This window comes from Tursiops truncatus, chromosome 10 (assembly GCF_011762595.2).
Source record: "Tursiops truncatus isolate mTurTru1 chromosome 10, mTurTru1.mat.Y, whole genome shotgun sequence".
NCBI lineage: Eukaryota > Metazoa > Chordata > Mammalia > Artiodactyla > Delphinidae > Tursiops > Tursiops truncatus.
The window spans coordinates 972,427-985,396 of record NC_047043.1 but is presented as its reverse complement, the minus strand read 5'-3'; the positions used below and the strand labels follow the sequence as shown (position 1 = coordinate 985,396).

The following is a 12,970-nucleotide window of genomic DNA, read 5'->3' as shown; positions in this document are numbered from 1 at the left end:
GAGAGCTTTCCTGACAGCTCTAAACCCCCGGCCGTCCCCCTGCAGGTGGCCCACGAAATGCATCGCCTCCCTCACCCGGACCTTCGGGCCGCGTAGGCTTTTAGTGAGTGCTGTTCTCTTCCGAGCTGACTTTACCGCAGGGGAGCCGCCGAGGGGTGTCAGGATGGGGGTGCTGCCTGAGCCTCTGTCCCCCGTCGCCTCCTGGGCAGCCCAGGGACGTCCTCCCGACAGGCAGCTACGCTCTGCAAAGTATTCTGTCTTCACCCTGAGCAGGTGGCTTCTGGGAGAGGGTAGGGCTTTCCGGTGGGCCCGCGCTCCACGCACGTAGCACAGGCCCTTCACATTCTCTGGCTTTTCTCTCTTACGAAGAGACTGGAACGGACAGAATCAGCACGTGTGGGCTCCTGGCGTCCGGGTGGCTCAGTAGGGTGGCGACGTGTTTCACGCTGGTGTCTTGGACGAGACCACGAGGGGCAGCGGCTCCCCGCCCTCCCTGATCTTGCTCTTTGATTGTCTCGCCTCCATATTTGTTTAGGAATTATCTGGAAAGGACCGAGGCCCCTGGGCGAAGCCGGGCTGTATCTATACAAGCAGAGCCTGGGGGAGAGCTGATGGAGAGTTTGGGGCAAATGCCACGCTTCTAGTCCCCGAGGGAAGGGGTTTTCTTGCTCTGGATTGTCGAGGTTATTTCTGCACAGGGACCCGGCTCACCAGCTGAGCAGCGGGCTCCCTATTTGGCACAATTTAAAGGAGGTGACCGAGGTCACAGAGGCGGTCAGGGAGCAAGGTGTTGGCCAGACGACTCATAGAGGAATCTTCACATTGTCTCGCCAACACTTAGGAAATCCTTGTCTGGAATTCAGAAGTTCTTGAGGATGGCTTTCTTTTTCTTCTGAATTTTATTGTTGGAATAGGTGATCCATGCACATGGTTTACGTAGAAAAGATGTAAAAAGGCAGACGTTGAGACGTCTTCCTCCCGCCTGGGTCACTGGCCTCCCGTCCCCAAAGCCCAGCTGTAGTGCAGCTCCTTTGATTAGGTTTGTGTGTGTATCTGGGGGAGGATGTGCATGCCATGTCCTTCTGGTATGTCACTGTGGAAATATAAACAAATAAAAATATGTCCTTATTTTTATTCCTTTTTAACCCCCAAACACCTCAGTTTCCCCCTAATACTGTATCCTGCAGATCTCTGCTTAGTGCCCAGGGAGCTTCTTCTCCAGAGGCGCCTGCTCTTCTGTGGGTGGACGTGCTGAGGTCATTTAACCCCGCATGGAGGGATGCTTGTGGTGTCGTCAGCCTTTTACTAGAACAAACAATGATTCAGTGGATCGACTTGGAATCTGTCATGTGTGTGTGAGGACCATCACAGGCTAAATTCCCAGACGTCAGGTGGTCAGGCCCAAAGTAGGCACATCTGTAATTTTGATGGGTGTGGAATTCCCACCCCTGCCCTCCCAGCCTCCGTGGTGTCGGTCTTGGGGGTGTTTGAGGAAGGCGAGCGCTTGTCTATGATACGAGTTATGAATAGTTTTTCCCAGTTCGTCATTTGTCTTTTGCCTTTGTTTACGGTGTACCTTTTTTCAGCTTTTTATTATGAATAAATAAATCACCTATTTATTTACTTATGATCACCTATGTATCCACCCTCTAAATTCAACAACTGATAGCAGTTACCACCTTTGCCCTAGCTGTGTGTGTGTGAGCACAGATGTGTGTGAGCCTGTGCATGTCAGGTGCAGACAGCATGTCAGCGTGCCACTCCCGAAAGGAAGACGTTTTCTTACATAATCATCACGTCGTTACCACATCCAAGAAAATTAATAATAATTCCCTCATTTTTCTTCTCAGAATTTTCTTGGTTCTCTTTCCTTTTTTTATATAGACTTTAGAATTGCTTGTCTAGTTCCAGAAAAATGCCCTTTAAAAAATTGAGATGGTATTCATATTTAATTAAATGAATGTAGAGAGAGTTGGCATCTTTTGATGTTGAGTCTTCCTGTCAAGAACATGGTATGTTCTTCCATTTAAAAATTCCACCTTTGTATCCTTCAGGAGCATTTTGAAGTTTTATTCTGAAGGTTTACACGTTTCTTGTTAAGTTTTTCCTAGATGTTTCTTCTCTTACTGATCTTGTAAACCGTGTTGCGTTCCCCATCTTTTGAAGGAGAGTTGTTTGTTTGTGTGAAGCTGTTGATTTCTACGTGTTAATTTTCTGTCTTACTACTGAGAGTGTGCATTTGTGTACCTTGTCCTTGCACAAGGCCTCCAGCTGAGGGGGGCATGGGGCCGGAGCTCAGCTTGCCCTTTCCTGGCCAGGCAGCATGCTCATGGGGCTATGACCCCATGACCAGAAAGAGGTGCCCTTTCTACTGGGATGGGACACATTTTCCTAAGCTGAACAAAGGCATGGTGGAGTCTAATGTTGACCTTGTTTCGACCTTCCTCTGGTAGAAGTCTTGTTTGTAGTAGTAGTTTTGGTTAATTCTCTTACGGTTTCCTGGTTGTAGTAATACCATGAATCAACAGTAAGAGGTTCACCTCCTCTCAGTGTTTATGCATCTAATTTCTTTGTCATACCTAACTGTTTGGGCTGGCATCACCAGTACTGTGCTAATGGTTGTGATGATGGTGGACATCCTACTGATGTCAGCAAGGATACCTCTGGGGTTTCCCCAGGTTCACTTTTTAAAAAACTATCTTAACCCTTTTAAAATTGCAGTGAAACTACACATAACATAAAATGTACCACTTTAACAAGTTTTAAGTGTACAGCTCAGTGACATTAAGCACGTCCACGCTGTTGTGCAGCCATCCCACCACCCACCTCTGAGCGTTTTCATGTTGCAAAACTGGAATCTGTACTCGTTACATGCGTGCCTCTCATACTTGCCCTCCCCAGCCCCTGGCACCCATCACTCTACTCTGTCTCTGTGAATTTGGCTGCTCGGGGTGCCTCCTATAAGTGGAATCCGACCCTATTTGTCCCTTTTGCGACTGGCTTATTTCACTGGGCATCACGCCCTCAAGGTTCAGCCATGTTGTAGCAGGTGTCAGCATTTCCCTCCTTTTCAAGACTGAATAATATTCCACTGTCTGGACAGAACACGTTCTGTTTATCCATTCCTCCATTCATGCTCTGCCATGGTTAACCTGGGGTCTCTGAGACCCCAGCCCCACGAGCTGCCTGGGCTGCACCTCCTCGGGGCCCTCTGGGTCCCGGGCCCTTTGTCTCCTCCACTGTCTCGTAGGACATTGGCCTTTATCCGCCTGGGCCTGGATTCCTCCGGTGGCCCCTCCAGCTTTACCCAACTGCTCCTGTGACACAGGGTGAGCAGGGGGCCCTGTGGAACCTCACACCGCAGCTGCAGAGCCTGCAAGACGGGGTGCAGGTGGCAGGAGGAGGCCTGGGCTCCGGGGGTCCTGGGGAAGCCGCAGAAGAGCTGGAAGGAGGCAGAGAAGTAGGAGCAGCTCCAACCCCAAGTCGGCACTGAATTCTGGCCGCACGGCTTGCCTTTCCGTCCACCCGTCCACACTCCATGTCTGGGGGCAGCAGACATTCCGTCCTGTGTCCTTACATCACAGACAACCGCCGATCATGGGATCACAGGTGGACCCGGAACCCTGACCAAATCTGAACTATAGGATGGTTGTCACGTTTATGAGGTTTCTTTCTAAGGAAGAAGAGTGGACACGGGTTAGGAAGACCCTGGTAGAACCTTAGCTTCCCAGGGGTGAGGGGCCTGTAATGGCAAAGCTTCCAGGGCTGCCCCCCAGGCCAGGTGGAGCCGCGCACCTGTCCCTCCAGGTGGGCTGGCTAACGGTGTTCTCCATGCTGGTTTCCTTGCTTGTTCTCAGTCAACACAGGATTGTTAAAAAAAGGAAAGAAAAGACTCGGGAGAGCTTCTCCTGAAGCATGAGTAATTCATCTGTAAACTGCCCCAGGTAATGGCCACGTTAGTGCACCTGAAAGCCATGTGTTTTCAGATCACTGATTTCAAACACCGAAGATGAAGTAACTCTCCCACATCTTGCTGCCTCTGGGTTTTTAAAAAATTAAATTTAGGGTAAGAGGTTGTGCATTTGAGGGAAAGACAGGCTCAGGCTGCGTAAGTGGAAGAGGACAGACCCAGGATTCCAGAAGACTGCATCCTTGACCTCTGACCCACACTGCGGTGCGAGATGCAGGCTGGGCGGCAGGTGGGCAGGACCGAGGCGGTGCAGTGGCCTCCACGGTCTCTCCCGTGACCCTGGCGGTGTGCTGGCTGCGCGTCTTTGCAGACCCTGTGGTCTTGGAGGCTGGTCTGCAGGGTCACGGAGGCCTCAAGGGCGGTCTGTTGTAACATCTCATTACTCCCCGGACTGAAGCAGCGAATGGAACGGGAGGCCAGCGAGCGGGCGTCACTGTGGCGGCGGGAGGGGGAAGGGAGGGAAGGAGAGCGAGGGGAAGGGCTGGGTGGGAGGAGGGGACAGAGGCGAGGGCGCCGGTGCGTGCCTTGCACTGACCCGGACACCACTCTGCCTGGCTGGTCACCCCCCGTGGGACCGTGTCTCTGGCAGCCGACAGCTAATCTCCGTCCCTCAGGCCAGCAGCCGTGGCCCCTGGATCTGCAGGTTATAACTATGTTGTGGGCTCTCTGGCCGAGAGCCCAGGTGTGGTCTGCAGCTGCCCGGCCCCAGTTCTGGGGAGAAGGGGAACCTTCACGGGGATCCTGGTGATTATTTGCGGGTTGTGCTGGTGCCGGTGGGCTCAGAGCGCCGTGCTTACCTGGGGCTCCGTGCGGCTGACCCTCTCCTGTCACGCTGCCCTTTGCAGCCTGTAACTCACTTGGCGGCTCCTTCCTGGAAGCCTTCCAGTGTCCCGATGTTCCTCTGAACTTGGGGTGCTCCAGAGCGTCTGCGGTCTCCTTAGAGGCTGAAGGAAGCGTTGGGATCCACGGAATAAAGACAGCCTTGTTAGGCACGCAGTGTTTGGCCTCTTTGTGTTCACCCGGTGTAGCATAAGGCTTTTTAAAAACCCCTTTGTGACTATATGACATCATTTATTTATAAGGACTTCACTGTTCAGTGATACACCTGGACCTTTCCTGGAACCTTTGCTTTCCCCACGTCATCTTCCCATTGTTTCTCTGTACCTGTCACAAGAGCAGAAATTAACTAATGATAATGTGGCCTCTCTCCCCTCCTCTCCCCTTGAATGTGGTGATAAGGTGCCTTCCTCCCAGGTGAAGGAAGGCATGCCTAACACGGGGCTCTTTGCAGCTGGGGGAATGACGCACTTCAGGCCAAGTTCTCTTTGCCCACCAGGGCTGCGAGATTCAGGCTGCAGCATCTCTCTGGGAACTAGAAAGGCTGAGCTCTGATCTCAAAGCAAAGAGGGATCCCTCTTCCCTGGGGTTAAGGCAGATAGGGCTGGCTGCCATCACCCCCAGCAACAACTTCTCTTCCAACTTTTTTGCCCATTTCTTCCAAGGTATTATCTGATCTTTATTCCCTGCCTCCTGCAAATTAAAGACAAAATCACGGAGTCTTAGGTCAGGAAACCTACAGGGCCTAATTTAGGGACCAGGCATCTGAGCCCCGGAAGGGGAGTGGCTCAGCCACAGCCGTGGGCGGTCGCTGGTGCGCTGGACCAGAACCGAGGAAGGCTGAGCTTTCCCAGCCATTCGTCCAAAGAGCTATTACACGACCTGGGCATCTGGGGGTAAGCGAGAACTCGCTGGGCATCCTCCGCACGTCTCATCCTCAATTTATGCAGAAGGAATCTGTAGGATTTTCCTGTGCAGGCCTCTAGGCTTAAATTCATCGTGGCTCCCCTCGCCTTTGTGGAAAGAAATGTGGTCAAAATCTGCCTAGTTCATCCGTGGATTTATGGTCTGTTCAAAGCCCACGTAGCAATGGAAAGCACTGTACCTGCTCAGTGACAGCAGCAGGATGTACCTGGTGCGAGACGGTTACCGCAGACGGACCCTTCATAGGCGGACATGAGGTTTTGGGAGCGGCGGGCTTAGGACGCGTGGCCGTATTGTGTTCGGAGAGGTGGCGGAATACCCCGCTCCGTTATCTGTTGTGCTTGGACGAGTGATAAATTCCAACGTAGAGATGCAGGAAACACTGCAGGTTTTCTTCTGGAAAACCTAGGGTTTTCAATCCTCTGCCCCTCACAGCTCACCCATTTCCTCTTGTGGTTCCCTCTGTGAGCCGTCCAGAACCAGGAATTTCTGCATAAAATAGTAAAACATAAATGAAAACATAAGTCCCACTGATGGCTTCTGAAGTCGGGTTGCTCTGTGCCACGTGCCAGCTCCACTTCTAAAGGTCCCTGTCACTGTGAAATGTGGGCACCCAGACCCCCGGGCCCAAGTCTCCCTGTGCTAGTCCCTGCGTTCGCCCTTAGGACTCCCTGCTTGTTCTTCCAGGGACATCTTGACACAGACGGTACCGAGGCCTCTCTGTCCTTCCCTGGGTCCTTCGGACACTTTTTGGACAACACCTTAAGGACCACAACTTGGAAAAATAATGTCAGGCTTGGGGGCCTTTCCAAGTGCTTTGACGGCCGAACTCAACGTCACAACAGTTTATTCCTTTTCCTTCGGTGCCCGTTTGCAGATATTCTTCCTTATTTGGGACTTGGGACCCGTCCTTGGATCTGCAAACACTGCACAGGGAGGAACGTTCTGGGCCCCAGAGAGGGGTGACTGTGCACGGCTGCTCCGGGCGGGGCCGGGGGCTGGGGGCCCCTGGCTGTCACCCCCCGAGGTGTCTTGGTAGCCTGTGATTGCTGGCAGCGACCAGCCAGGGGACTCACCTTTGCTTCCAGGGCACAGATTCCACACCACAGATCTTCCCCAAAGTTGGCCCTTGGTGGGCTGGGCTCCTGCTTCCCAGGAGCAGACGAGTGGGCCCTCTGAGATCACACACTGTCCCCATTCAGGGTCCTGGCTGCAGGCCTGGGGCTCCCGGGAGGCAGTGTCCTGGAAGGAGGAAGGAGGACGAAGTGGCGAAGGATGAAGTGCCCTTCGTCCCTCAGGACCTGTTGAGTGGCCCCAAGTCTGCAGAAGCAGGCAGGGCGGCTGGCCTGGAGCAGCGGCAGAGGGGGACCTCGGCTGCAGGGGCGACACAGAAGCCCCTCTGAGTGCGGCCCGGCCAGCCTGTGCTGCCCTCCCGTGGGACCACATTTGCTATTTGCCTAATTTATTTGTCAAGCACAGCTAAGAGCGTGTAGTAAAGAACTTTTCTAAAGTTTTGCATCTTAATTGCTCTGGGGCAGGTGTGGAGAGTGTGTTCCATTTGCTCCAGCACAGGAGTCTGAGACCCAGGAACTTGGGATGTGACAGGCAGAGCCACGCAGCTGACCCGGGGCTGTCACTCACAGCCCCACAGGCGGGCACCCCGCCGTATCACGTGATCTGGCCGCACAGAAGGGCAGCGGGGAGCCGAGATTTGTAACAGTGATGTCTTCACTTGTGTATGTTGGCAGCTAATTCAACTCTTCTTTTTTTCATTTTTTATAACAAAATATACATAATATAAAAATTACCACCTTAACTATTTTTAACTGTTTGGTAGTGTTAAGTCTACTTAACGGGAGATCTCCAAAGCTCCTTGTCTTGTAAGACTGCAAATCTGTCCCCATTAAACACTACCCCCCTCCCCAGTCCCTGCAGCCCTGGGAAACTCCCATTCTGCTGCCTGTCTCTACGAACCTGATGATTCAACTTTAAAGAAAAGAAAAGCCCTGAGCATCTAACAAGACCCTTTGGGATCTGGTAGCTTTCCTGCGGCCGCCAGTTTTTCTCTGGAATCCCCCAGCGGTGCCAGTGAGAGACACGAGCTGTTCGTTCTTGAAGAGCTTTGCTTTCTTGAGTTACTGGTGGTTAAGGTATCCACTGAGCGATGATTGATTCTGAGCCTGGCTGTCTCTCTCTCCAACTTCCCCTCTTTCGATTATTGCCAGGACTGGTTGGTCTACGCATCATTTCACAAACTGGCCTCAAAGAAATACAGTCAAGGCCCCAGGCTTACTCCTCAAATGATAGCGTGGGGAGAGCTGAGAGATGAGGGTCCGTCACGTCCAAGTGGGAAAGCCCTGTAGAAATCATTAGGTAACCTGCAGACTGAAGTATTGATACACACTCACAACTTTGGGGGTGTGAACAGGGTTGTCCTAACTGTGCGACGTCACTGGCATAGAATAATGTATCACCGTCCCAGATTGTGCCTTTGGGCTTGTGTCCTGGAAGGAATCGTAGGCTGGCTGACCAGCCTTGAACATAGCATTTCAGGTCTTTTTCACGGCTTGGTTTTCTAAATCCCGGGCTGTCACCCTTCAGCATGTGGACCATAACTGAAAATTAAAAATGAAGTTCCGGGCTTCCCTGGTGGCGCAGTGGTCGAGAGTCCGCCTGCCGATGCAGGGGACACGGGTTCGAGCCCCGGTCCGGGAAGATCCCACATGCAGCGGAGCGGCTGGGCCCGTGAGCCACAACTACTGAGCCTGTGCGTCTGGAGCCTGTGCTCCGCAACAAGAGAGGCCGCGATAGTGAGAGGCCCACGCTTGCCACAACTAGGGAAAGCCCTCGCACAGAAACGAAGACCCAACACAGAAAAAATAAATAAATAAACTCCTACCCCCAACATCTTCTAAAAAAAAAAAAATGAAGTTTCAATATCCTTTCCCCACTGGGGCCAGAAGTTCAGAGAAAACAAGACTGGCAGAGGGCTCCCTGGCAGCCTCCTTTGACCCCGCCCAGAAACGCCTGCTCCGAGCCCCTGGAAACGCACACGTTCCTCATCAAGACCTTCGCTCCTCACGCAGGTGGGGAGCACTGCCCGCTTCCCAGCAGAGCCCGGCCGGCACCCCCAGCCCGCGCTGGATGGGGAAGGCTGAGCTCCAGGTGTGAAGAAAGTTTTCGGAATAAGGCATCTGGGCTTGCTGTTTTTGGAAAGACAACACTTTGTGTTCCTGGAATCCTTTCCTTTCTGCAGGCGAGCACGTGCGGACTGAAGCTCTGAGACCCTGGCCTCTCGGGCCTGCGGGGGAGTCAATGTTAGGGCAGGGCGGCTACCAGGGTCCGGATGCTTTGGGGCTTTGGCTGTCTTCCCGATGGAACAGAAGCGCTGCCCACCCCCCAGTTTCCCAGGTAGAAACGCTGTCCCCTGTGAGAGCATCAGTCAGGGGCTCTTTCCCCTCCGCTGAGCTGCCCGCCGGTCCCTGACCGGCTGTGGTCACCAGCTCCTCAGGAGAGAAGGAGAGGGCCTGGGTCTACCGGTTGTGCTGCTCGACCCACCGCGTGTGAGGCCTGTCGTGTGTCTACTGGGAGGGGGCAACTTGCGCCGTGGTGGGTTCAGAGGAAGCAGTCCGATGAGGATTATGCAAAGTCTCCCTCCCTGTTCCAGGCCGTCACATCAGGCCCAGGCCTGAGGTGGGCAGGAATTGGGACCAGGGCTCAGTTAGCGCAAGCTTGCCTTACTCTGCTTCACTCTTGCAGGGGAGAATAAGCTGGGAAAAGAACAGGAACTTGGCGGAGGCAGACGGCGACAGCTCTGCTGGCCCCTGCGGGTCGCCTGGCGAGTTCCCGGCCTGGACAGACTCTCGCGTGGGCTGTCTGCCAGCCCGGAGGAACGATCGCCTGGGTGCTCACGGCCATCTCTGTTTCCAGCCCGTCAGCGCCAGGGACGGCAGACAGGACCACAGGAGGTGACAGTTCAGCTCCTCAGGGAGCACGTCCCCCACGCCTGGGACGAGGGGCGCTGGGGTGAGCCGTGGGGTGCCGGGCCCAGCAGCCCACTCCGTCTGCGAGGGGCTTCCTAAGAGCAGGCCTGGCCGTGGCCACACGCCGTAAGGACAACTGCCTTGTCACCCGGAGGTTGCAACCTGTCACTGCAGCTCAGATGCGTTCTGCAGGTATGTTTTGTTGGATTCACATGCTGTTTCCCAACATGCTAAGTCATTCTTTTGAAAAATCAGGAAGTTAAAAATGAAAACTTGAATTTCTGGCTTTTCCTCCGAAGAGGCAGCAGACATGGTGACGCACCTGCATGCCGCGTGACAGGCGGGGCGGGGAGCCCCTCTCGCCCGAGGGAAGGTAGCAGCACAGAAGTCAGAAGGGGGCAGTCCTTGGCGACTGGAAGTGCCCGTTCCGCTCAGGTCGCCTTTGCCTCCGTGTGGAGCCGGGTCCGCCAGCCTGTCCAAATCTAATCCCCATGAAATACCACTTGTTGATCCTTCGGCCACCAGACAGCTCCTGAGCCTGGTCCTCTCCAGCGTCCACACCACACTATCTAGAACGAGGGTGGCCGTGATGCTCTCACTGTACTTCCGTCCAAAAACTGCCTGTAAAGAGACTGAATTAGTAATTTAAAAAATTCCCACAAACGGAACTTCCCTGATGGAGCAGTAGATAAGACTCCACATTCCCAATGCAGGGGTTCGATCCCTGGTCAGGGAACTAGATCCCACATGCATGTCGCAACTAAGAGTCATGTGCCACAACTAAGGAGCCATCGAGCCTCAACTAAGGAGCCCACGGGCTGCAACTAAGACCCGGCGCAACCAAATAAATAAAGAAATATAAAAAGAATTTCCCACAATGAAAAGCCCAGGTCCAGAAAGCTTTACTTTTGAACTCTCTAAAAATAGATTTAAAACAAATTTTAAAAAAAAGAAAAAAACAAAGGCACACTTAACAACTCATTTATGAGGTCAGTATTATCCTGATACCAAAACCAAACAAAGACAAATAAGAAAACTACAATCCAATATTTCCTATGAATATAGATGCAAAAATCCTTAACAAAAATCCCTACAAACTGAATCCAGCTACATATAAAGGAGGATTGTACACCATAGCTAAGTGGGATTTGTCCCAGAATTTTTGGTTTAACATAAAAAAAATTAATGTAGTACAGTATATCAAAGGAACAAAGGGCAAAAGCCACATCATCATCTCAATCAATTCAGAAAAAGTATTTGACAAAAGTCAATACCCTTTCATGATAGAAACACTCAAAAATTAGGAATTGAAGGGAATTTTCTCAATCTGATGAAGGACATCTGTGAAGAACGCACAGCTAAGTGCACCATACTTAGTGTAAAAGACTGAGTGCTTTCCACCTAAGATCAGAAACAAGGCAGAGATATTTGCTGTTGCCAGTTCTGTCTGACCTTATACTGGGAATTTAGCCAGGGAAATTAAGCAAGAAGAAAGATCAAAGGCGTCCATATTGAAAATGAAGAATGAAGCTATGTCTGTTTGTAGATGGCATGATTTTATATATAGAAAATCCTAGGGACTGCACTAAAAACCTATTAGAACTAATAAGCAAGTTCAGCTAAGTTGCAGAATACAAGATCAATATACAAAGTTAATTGCATTTCTATATGCTAGAAGCAATCAAAATGAAATTCAGAGAACAATTCCATTTACAGTAGCCTCAAAAAGAATACTTACGAATAAATATAACAAAAGAAGTGAAAAACTTATACAGTGTGCTGAAACTCCAAAACGTTGTTGAAATACGTTTTAAAAGAACTGACATCCGATGTTTATGAATTGGAAGACATGGTTAAAATGACAATATCCACCAAACTGACATATAGACTCAAAGCAGTTTGTATCATAATCCCAGCTGCATAGTTTCAAGAAATTGGCAACCTGATCTCAAATTCATATGCAAATTTGAAGGACCCAGAATAACCAAAGCATTCCTGGAAAAGAACAGTGTTAGAGGACTCACACTTCAGAACTCACCTCAATGCTACAGTAATCAAGACAGCGAGTGGCCGTCGTCATTTCCAGTGCTCATTATTCCCTACTGCAGTTCCATGTTTCCATCTATGATAAATTTCCTTCAACCCAAAGAACTTCCTTTAGTATTCCTTAGAGTGCCAGTATGCTTGTGATTAATTCCCTCAGCCTTTGTCTGTAAAGTGTCTTTATTTTAACTTTCAAAGAACAGTTTTACAGAGTATAAAATTCTAGGTTGGTTTTCAGCACTTTGAAGACATCATTCTATTGTGTTCTGGTTTCCATAGTTTCTGTTGAAGTTAGCCCATCAGTTTTACTGTTGCTTCTTTGGAGATAACGTGTCTTTTGTACTGTGGCTAGTTATCTGAGTTTCACTTTTCTCAGGTTTTTCAGGACTTTGACTCTGATTTGCCTAGGTATGGTTTTCTTTGATTTACCCCGCTGGGGTTCCTGAGATTTTCAGATCTGTGGTTTGATGTCTTTTCACCAGTTTTGGAACTTTCCTGCCTCTTATGTCTTCTGCTTCATGTATTGCTTCTGCTCCAATCTCTCTTTCCTCTCCTTCTAGGACTTCGATCTCATGATATTATGTTTTTTGACTATGTACCCCATGTGTCTCTTTATAGTATTATTTTTCCTCTCTGTGTTTCAGTTAATATATTTCTCTATTTACTTGTCTTCAATTTCACTTCTCTTGTTTCCAGCTTACCGTTATCCCGACCCAGTGGGCTCTTAATTTTAGGTATTGTGCGTTTTAGTTTTAGAATGTCCCTTTGATTGTTTTGTATATATTCTAACTCTAATTGTCGAATTAACCATTTTTCATTGATTTCCATCCATCGTTTACACTGATTTCTTTAATATTTTAATATTCTTCTCTGCGCTCTCCAAAACCTGGATGTTCCGTCGTCTGCTTTTATTGTTTATATTCTCTTGGTTGTTGGTCACATCTTCCTGGCTCTTTGTTGTGTGCCTGAACGTGTATGAAAGAACCTCAGTCATGCCGTATAATACCCTTCATCAGCAAAGGTCTTTATTTTTTTCCACGTAGCATGAAGAATAAAGGGATGATTCCTTCAATGAAAGCAGAGATTGAGCTGGGTTGAGGCTGGGTTGGTTTCCAAGGTTTCTGGAAAACTTGGTTCAGCTCTGGTTTATCCTTGTCCTTTGAGTGTGGCCTTTCTCAGCTTTGAATTCTAACTGTTTTGCCGTGTAGAAGTT

The 12,970-nt window shown here is 50.4% G+C and overlaps 1 long non-coding RNA gene across 1 annotated transcript in view; it reads left to right on the top strand.

Annotated features, from left to right (window-relative positions):
- The first annotated feature begins 9,479 nt into the window (after positions 1-9,479).
- LOC141279675 (uncharacterized) overlaps positions 9,480-12,970 on the top strand; it is a 90,706-nt gene continuing 87,215 nt past the window's right edge. Inside the window, exon 1 of the long non-coding RNA XR_012334262.1 lies at positions 9,480-9,906. This is a non-coding gene — a long non-coding RNA (uncharacterized lncRNA). The remainder of the gene's footprint in view (positions 9,907-12,970) is intronic.